This window comes from Halichoerus grypus, chromosome 2 (genome assembly GCF_964656455.1).
Source record: "Halichoerus grypus chromosome 2, mHalGry1.hap1.1, whole genome shotgun sequence".
NCBI classification, from domain to species: Eukaryota; Metazoa; Chordata; class Mammalia; order Carnivora; family Phocidae; genus Halichoerus; species Halichoerus grypus.
This window is the reverse complement of record NC_135713.1, coordinates 57223694-57233213: the sequence shown is the minus strand read 5'-3', so window position 1 is coordinate 57233213 and position 9520 is coordinate 57223694.

Genomic DNA, 9520 nt, shown 5'->3' with positions numbered 1-9520 from the left:
GCATTGTACATTATTTCTCTAAATGCTTTTTTTTTTTTAATGTTTATTTACTTATTTTTAAGTAATCTCTACACCCAACATGGGGCTCGAACCCATGACCCTGAGATCGAGAGTCGCACACTCTTCTGTCTGAGCCAGCTACACACGTGGTCAAATTAAGTCTGACACGTGATGTCAGAAATTCTGACATCAATTTCTAAAACATTCCTAAGGGAAGAAAAGTTCCATCTGTGTTCCTGGTACTGAGCTGTTTCATCTCCTATAATCCTCACAGGAACCTTGGGGAGAAGGTATTATTACTTCCATTGAACAGCCAAGGTATATAACTTATAAGTGGTAACTAACATTTGATGAGTATCTGCCCGAGCTATCTCAATTATTATTACTGGTAATAGTAGCAGCATGGCAGTGATTATCATTTTTGAACACTGTGCATATATTAACTATATATATATGTTAGCTATTATATAGATGATATATAATTCTGTAATTCTGCCTGGTTGGAAAGAGTAAATAAGAATACACACATGTATACACACACACACACACACATACTCATTTATCTTTTTCAACTAGACACACAAAGAAATTAATTAACATGTTCAGAGTCAGACAGCTACTAACTGGTAGAACCAGGGTTTAAAACCATATCCAACCTTACACATTCCACCCTTAACTGCAATGCTACCCGGCCACATCCCTGCTGTATTAGTCTACTTGAACTGCCATAACAAAATACCACAGACTGTGTGGCTTAAAAAATAGAAATTTCTTTTCTGACCATTCTACAGACTGAAAAGTCTGAGATCGAGATGCCAGAAGAGTGGGTTTCTGGTGAGAACTCTATCCTTGGCTTATAGGTGGCTGCCTTCTTACTGTGTCTTCATAAGGCCTTTCTTCTGTGCATGTGTAAGGGAGGAGAAGGAGAGATATCTCTGGTGTCTCTTCCTCTTCTTATGAGGACACCAGTCCTGTGAAAGTAGGGCCCCATTCTTATGACCTCGTTTAACCTTAATTACCTCCTTAAAGGCCCCATCTCCAAGTACAATCACTTTGAGGGTTAGGCTTCAACATATGAATGGGTGGGGGGGAGGAGGGAACACAATTCAGTCCATAAACTCACCATCCTCAGAGTTAGTAGGCAAGGTTAAGGTGAAGAGAGATTAAGTAACTTCCAGAGCCAAACAACAGGGAAATAAGTGTTTGAACTGTGTAAAAATCCAGCCCGTATTCTGTGAATTTCTTCAGAGCAAGGACATGTACTTCTCTTGTATTTTACACAGAGTTAGGGTACAATTTTAGGCTGATTAATTTTTCCAGTACTAACCTTGCCTTACCAAACCTGTCGAATTCAATGTCCAGTATTGATGAGGGTACAAGGACATAGAATTCTCATGCATTGTGACATGGTACCCTCTCTCTGGGAGTCATTTGGTAATGTGTGTTGAATCCTGTAATATGAATGTACCTTTTGACTCAACAATTTCACTTCTTTGCTATTTATTAGAAGATGATCACGGATATGTGCAAAAATTTAGGTTCAAGAATCTTCACTGCAGTATTACCTGAAAAACATAAGTTAAGAAATAAGCTCTGTGCTCAACAATAAATAACTAACATAAATTGTAGTATATCCATAAAATGGAATAAAATTCACCTAATATTGATGTTTTGGAAGAATATGCAAAGCCATGGAACAATGCCGATGACATATTAACTAAAAAAAGACTGGTTAAAATATGACTCTTTTCCATTATAAATGTAAACACATGCTTATGTTTGCACATAACAAAGAACAAAACACTACAGTGTTTATAAATGTAATAGGATTATTGGTAACTTATGTTCTTCTTTTCTTTTCATCATACAATGCGCAGACCCTGCTTTTCTAACCATAAGCCAATATTTATTTTGAAAAAAAAACACTTTTTAAAATTAGGAGTTTCTTGAATAGTTGACTCAAACTTTCTACTGAATTTGCCCTTGATATTTGGCAAATTCTTTATATAAAACAAAGCAAGGGAAGTATGTTGGTCTAGAAGCTCAAGAAGTTCAAAGTTAGCAGAGAGCCCTTACATAGACCCCCCACCCTTTTATTTAAATAGACTGTTTTTTAGAGCAGTTTTAGCTTCACAGCAAATTTGAGTACAAAATACAGAGTTCCCATATAATTCTAACCCTACACATGCACAGGCTCCCCCACTATCAACATCGTGTGGCAGAGTGGTACATTGTTCCTATCAGTGAACCTACACTGATACATCATTATCAACCAAAGTCCATAGTTTATATTGGGGCTTACTCTTGGTGTTATACATTCTATGGGTTTTGTCAGACACAATTTATTTTCCTTAAAGAATTAATTTTATTAAAATCAGTTTCATAATTACATCTAGTGCTTACTGAGAAGGGTGAAACAGTGTTGAAAGAGCCAACTGGGATTGAAGGCAGATTGCATCATTGTCACCATTCCTTCTTACCTAAGGAAGGTGGCAAGGGGTGGTGATCCTAACAAAGCAGGGGTCTCCCAGAGGGTGGTCTAGCACAGGCTCTACTCCCTCTGCACCAGTCTGCAAAAGATACTTACTTGGGATTTCTGGACTCCTCTTGCGTCACCCACCAACACAGGAGGCCCAGCCTGGCATCCTTTGTGGCATAGTAGCCTCTCAGTCCTCTGAGGTCCCTACTGTGCATCTAAACTCTATGTTCAGTTAAGAATTACCTGAGGATGGGGCCTGTCCTTCCCTTTCCCTTACAGAATATAGGGAACAATCCTGGATGGCCTTCGTTATGTCCCAAACCTCCTTTCCTTGCCAAAGTAGACATAACTCAAATTTTCTGAAAATTATGGAAATGTTTGTCTCTGGTTACTGTTTGCTCCCTACCTGGTTAACTGTATAGACGTTGTCCTATATATCTCTCTTCAAGCCTCTAGTCTCCAAAGATGCAACCCCCTCCTGCAACCCCCTTCTGCTCTGTCCTGCCTCATACCACCATGCTGGAGGCTTTTTACTCCTTTCTAAAGTGAAGAATCTTGTTCTGATCCATTTTGAAGAAAGTGGATTGGGAGGAAGTCCTTCAGCCACACCCTAGACCTCATGATTGTAGACTCAGACCTTTTCAAATAATTCAATTCACTATTTTAATCTATTTATTCATATCTAATCTGGTTCTTGAAAGCATTTAGAGAAGTTTGAAAACATTCCTTATAAAGGTAACAAGTGGATGTGAATATTTGAGATATAACTGAGGTTTCCCACTCTGGGGCTTTCTGGTACCCTTTACTCATGGCACGCTGCCTCCATTTCAGCTGGGAGCTCCTTAATGTATGAGATAGTGTTTTCCTGGGGCCCAGCAGGGAACCTGGTATGGGTGGGGTATGTGCCCTGTTGATGTTTGTTTGCCATGCTTGAGTAGAATCATTCAAAGCAGTTAAGTGAGCAAAATCACTTCCCTTAGACTGCCTTTCACTAAGGAGGGGATTGCAATTAACAAGTCCATCTGCAGGAGCTCTGGGATCTGGTGAAGAAGAGCAGATACCACTGCACCCCTTTCAGAAATAAGGAAACCAAGGCTTTGTGAGCTTGGGCCGTTTGTCCAATGTACACAGTAGAGCTGAAAATAGACCAGTTTCTTGGCTCCTGGTCCCTGCTCTGGCCTCTAAAGTGTGTTACCCTGCCTCAGAAATGGACGCATCCTTCCTAGGCTCAGCTGGATTGTGAACTGTCAGGGAGCAAGCTTGGAAGTTTGGTGGGACTCTGAGTAAAGGCTTCTTGCCCACAGAGCCCACAGATAGACAAAATTAGATGTGGTAGGCTGAAAAATGTCCCTAAAACATATCAAGTCCTAATTCCTGGAACCTGTAAATGTTACCATGTATGGACAAAGGGTCTCTACACATATAATTAAGGATCTTGAGATGGGGAGATTGCCCTGAATTATCTGGGTAGGCTCTAAAGGCAGTCACGTTACTTCATAAGAGAAAGGCAATGGGAGCTTTCACTAACAGAAGGAAAGGTGATGTGACAGAGGCAGAGCCTGGAATGACGTGGCCACAAGTCAAGAAAAGCTGGAAGCCACCAGAAGCTGGAAGAGGCAAAGAATGAATCCCCCCCCCCCCCAGAGCTTCTGGAGGAAGTGTGGCCCTGATAATACCTTGATTTTTGTCCCAGTAATACTGATTTTGGACTTCTGTTCTCCATAATTATGAAAGAATAAATTTCTATGATTTCAAGCCATCCAGTTAGTGGTAATTTATTACAACAGTGATTGGAAAATAACACATTAGGATAAGGGGGCCTAACCACCATAAAAGGAATGTTTGCTCCATAGGGCAGAAACTATGAGCTGGTGACCCAGCAGCATTCCCAATTCCCTTTTTATAAGGGAATGTGTGTGTGTGTGTTTAGGAATTTTAGGGCTGCACAGGTTCACTGAAGGTACCCTATGTCCAGAGGGACATAACAAAATGACAGAAAACCAGTCACCAGAAAGATACAGTCCTCCTTATTCATGAATTCGTATTTGTGAATCTGCCATTAAAAGATTAAAAATATTTTTAATGGGAATAGGTTTTTTCCCCACCTTCTTAACTGTCATATTTAGGGTTATAGGTAATACTTGCTGAATTATGGAGTACTTCATCTAGGTATAAATTGTATATAACCTTCAGCATTTGAAGTATGGCTTTGTTGCCACTGTTAGGTTTCAGCGTGTATACAGTTTACATCTAATTTGAGTTTGTTTTTCTTGAGTTTTGTTTGGTTTTGGTCACAAATTACTAGATAATAGTAAGCTATTTGCTGGTGTTGTTAAGTAATGCACCATATTTGTTTTCTATTTAACTTTTGACTCCCTTCACCCATTTCTCCCACCCTTCACCCTGTCTGGCAATCACTAATCTGTTCTCTGTATGAGAGTTTTTTCGTTTTATTTTTTTTTATACCACATGTAAGGAAGATCATATGGTATTTGTCTTTCTCTGACTTATTTCACTTAGCATAATGCCCCTGTGGTACATCCTGGTTGTTGCAAATGGCAAGATTTCATTCTTTATGATTGAATTAATGTAACAATTTAATATCAATAGCGTACAAAACCTTTGCTATGTCTGCTCCTCACTTTGTTGCTTTTGTCACAAATTACATCTTTATATATTGTGTGCCCATAAACACAGATTTACAGTTACTGTTTTAGGCAGCTGTCTTAAATAAGGAAAAAAGTTACAGGCAAAAAAATACATTAATACTGCTTTTTACCCCTATCTATTATAGTTACTTTTACTGGCATTATTTCTTTGTGTGGATTTGCAATACTATCTAGTGTCCTTACATTTTAGTGTTTAGCATTTCTTGTAGGGAAGGTCTACTTGTGACAAACTCAATTTCTGCTCATTGACAATGTGTTTCATCTTCATGGCGGGGGGGCGCTATTTATTTGTAGAAATTTTTAATTCCAGTATAGTTAACATAGTATTGTATTAGTTTCAGGTGTACAATATAGTGATTCAACAATTCCATACACCACCCAGTGCTCATCAGGACAAGTGCACTCCTTAACCCTATCACTTATTTCACCCATCCCCCCACCTACCTCCCCTCTGGTAACCATCAGTTTGTTCTCTACAGTTAAGAGTCTCTTTCTTGGTTTGTCCTTTTTCCCTTCTCCTTTGTATGTTTTGTTTCTTACATTCCCATTGAGTGAAATCATATGGTATTTGTCTTTCTCAGACTTATTTTGCTTAACATTATACTCTCTAGTTCCATGTTGTTGCAAATGGCAAGATTTCACTTTTAATGGCTAAATAATATTCCACTGTATATCTTCATTTTTCAAGTAGTTTTTCCAGACATTGAAGTCATGGTTAACAGTTTTTTTTTTTTCTTTCACCTCTTTGAATATATCATTCCATTGTCTTCTGGTCCCCATGGTGTCTGAGGAGAAATTAGCTGTTATCCTGAGAATCACTTGCACATGAGTAGTAGCTTCTCTTGTTTTCAAGATTCTCTTTGTCTTTCAAAGTTTGATCATGTGTCTAAGATTGGATCTGAGTTTATCCTACTTAAGAGTTCATTGAGGGGCGCCTAGGTGGCTCAGTCGTTAAGCGTCTGTCTTCGGCTCAGGTCATGATCCCAGGGTCCTGGGATCGAGTCCCACGTCGGGCTCCCTGCTCGGCGGGAGGCCTGCTTCTCCCTCTCCCACTCCCCCTGCTTGTGTTCCTGCTCTCGTTGTCTCTCTCTGTCAAATAAATAAGTGGAATCTTTAAAAAAAAAAAAAAAAGATTAAAAAAAAAAAAAGAGTTCATTGAGCTTCTTGTATGTGTAGATTTGTGTTTTCATCAAATTTAGGAAGTTTTTAGGGATGCCTGGGTGGCTCAGTTGGTTAAGCATCTGCCTTTGGCTCGGGTTGTGATCCTGGGGTCCTGGGATCAAGTCCCACGTTGGGCTCTCTGCTCGGTGGGGAGCCTGCTTCTCCCTCTGCCCGCTGCTCTCCCTGCTTGTGTGCTCTCTCACAAATAAATAAAATCTTAAAAAAATTTTTTAGGAAGTTTTTAGCTATTATTTCCTCAAATACTTTCTGCCTTTGTCTCATCTGGGACTCCCATTATACACATGCTGGTCTTTTTGATGGTGTCCTACACATCTCTTAGGTTCTGTTCATTCTTTAAAAAATTTTTTTGTTACTTAGACTGGATAATTTTAGTTGGTTTATCATCAAGTTCACTGATTCTTCCTTCTATCTGTTCAACTCTGCTGTTGGGCCCCTCTAGTGAATCTTTCATTCCAGTTACGCTTTTCAGCTCAATTCTTTTTGACTTTTTATTTCTATCTCTTCATTCCTATTCTCTATTTGGTAAGATTTCTTACGGTTTCCTTTAGCTCCTCAAATATTTTTCAAATAGCTGATTAAGTCATTGTCCTGCATGTCCAATGTCAGGGTTTCCTGGGGGACAATTTCTATTATTTCCTTAGGTATGGGCCATATTTTGTTTCTTTACATGCCCCTGTAATATTTTTGTTGTTGAATACTGAACATTTTGAATATTTTAATGTGGCAACTTTACAAATCAGGTACTATCCTCCCCACCCCAGGGTTTGTTAGTGATGTTTGTTGTCATTGTTAACTCAATTGCTCTGTGCATGCTGGTACAACCTTCAACACTCAACCAGGAAGTTCACATCTCTGCCTTAGTATTTACTTCTTGCTTGCAGAGTCTTAAATCAGCTGGAGGTGAACCTTTTGAAGTTTTTGCTGAGTAGGTGCACAGTCCTGGATATAAGCATGGCTTTCTAGATACCCAGTAATATGTCAGAGCTTTTCTAAGTCCTTATTCACCAAAGCATCTCATTCCCCAGCCTCTTTCCAAGATCTTTGGTTTTTCTGTTTTTTTTCCCCCCAACTGTGATCCATTCCCCCAGTCAGCAGCAACTAATACATTTGCCTGTGTTTCTGACAAATGCCCTCTAGGTAACTATCTCAGTACCAGAGAGTTCTGAGTTAGGTAAGATAAAGGCAAACCCTTTGAAATTGTACTCGAAGAAGCCACCAGAAAGTTCAAAAGAAACAAGCACAATTTTTTTGCAAATTAGTTCCATTATACTCACTGTGGTACTGGTATACTCACAGGGAATGTGGCTGTTATCTTCAAGGCCACTGCTAAGCTAGGGGGAGGGGGATGAGACCAGGGTTAAGTTAAAATGCCACAAAGTTGTCTGTTCTTACCAAGAGTCAGCTGTTTCTTCTTGATTATGTTGCCCTGGTCTGTAAGCTTTTAGTTAGTTTCCAGTTCTGAAAAAGTTGACTGTGACAATTTTTGCCAGCTTTTTATTCCTTTTATGGAATGCAGACTTCTGAAGTTCCTTAATCCATTTTGCAGAAGTCTGGATATAAAAGATTTAAAGAACTATATAGGATAGTGTATCCAATAAACCGAAGACATCATATTCAAGTATATGTGGAGCATTTGTAAGAACTGAACAAACCCTGGGTTATAAACAAGTCTCAACAAATTTCAAAGAATTGAAACAATGCATTTTAGAAAAGAAATGTGTTTTCCAACAATAATGGAATTAAAATAGAACTCAATGACAAAAAGACAATTAGAATCTAGCAGCCAGCCAGTTACTAAAGATGGTTATAGAGAACATGACAACATAAGGTTTTCTGGGGCTCTGGTCACATGCATGTCAGATCATCAGATGTCAGGGTTGAAATGCAGGAACATTAGAAAGGTTCTGGTTTGACCCCACCCTTCCCCTTCACTTATTTATAGGAGACAGAAGACCAAAAAAAGGTCACACAAAACTGTTGGCTGAAATAGTTCTATATCCCGGGACTCTCAACCCAATGCTCTGATACAGGGCTGCCTCAAACCTTCCTTCATCCAGAGGTCTGGGCTGCCAGTATTCACTTTCTCGCTCCACAATCTCGTACCCCCACTGGGAATTCTAGCTTTGTTTCCTGACAGTTTTCCCCTTTTCTCCCAAAGAGTAGCACCTTAAAAATAGGCTAATCAGGGTGCCTGGGTGGCTCAGATGGTTGAGTGTCTGCCTTCGGCTCAGGTCATGATCCCGGGGTCCTGGGATCGAGTCCCATGTCGGGCTCCCTGCTCCTTGGGAAGCCTGCTTCTCCCTCTGCCTCTCTCTCATGAATAAATAAAATCTTAAAAAATAGGCTAATCAGAGCCCTATTATCTACTACCTAATGATACTTATAATTTCTGATAAGACAATGTTTTAAAGATGAAATAACCACAAAGTTACTTTCTCAGGAAGCAGAAGACTGACTTGTCAGTATATGAACTAATCATGACATTTGGTTAACATACACACCCCAGTCCTTCAATAGTTCCTCCTATACCTCACTGAATCCTGTTTTTTACCCATAAAACTCCTGGATCTTCTGACCAATGGACTCAATAGTACTCTCTTTGCAGTTACCAGGCAAAAGGAAATTGTTCAGATTCTATGTTCGCTAGAGAGTAATGATCTAGTGTGATGAACACTTCAACCTTTTACATACCCATTTGTTTGTAAATTGTAGCTATTGTTATAATTCATTAAGATCATCTCTTAAGTTCCTTTGGGCTTGGAGAGCCTTGGAAACAGCATGGTAGAACACAGTTCATGTTCATTAAGCACTTGTTTTCCCAAGTATTATGTTCTTTACATGAATCCTAACCTAATCATTGTGTTGGCAAATTACATTTACTCACCCAACAATCACCACCCCCTCTTCCGTGACTACCTTCACTGTCACCAGAAATCTCCACCTTGTCTTTCTATAACCCCAATTTCTTGGAATAATTCAACATGCCTAGGAGATGAATCTTGACTGATCTAAGCTAATCATGACAATTCTGTTCTTTGCTTATTCAAGTTTTTCCAGCTTCCCTTGCAATGAAATTGGCACATGACCAATGAGATGTGAAGAGTTAATCTGCAGCTTCTGAAAAAGTTCCAGTCTGTTAATTTTCTTGACCTTCCCCTGAATCCAGGTTTGTTATATTCCCCAAATCACC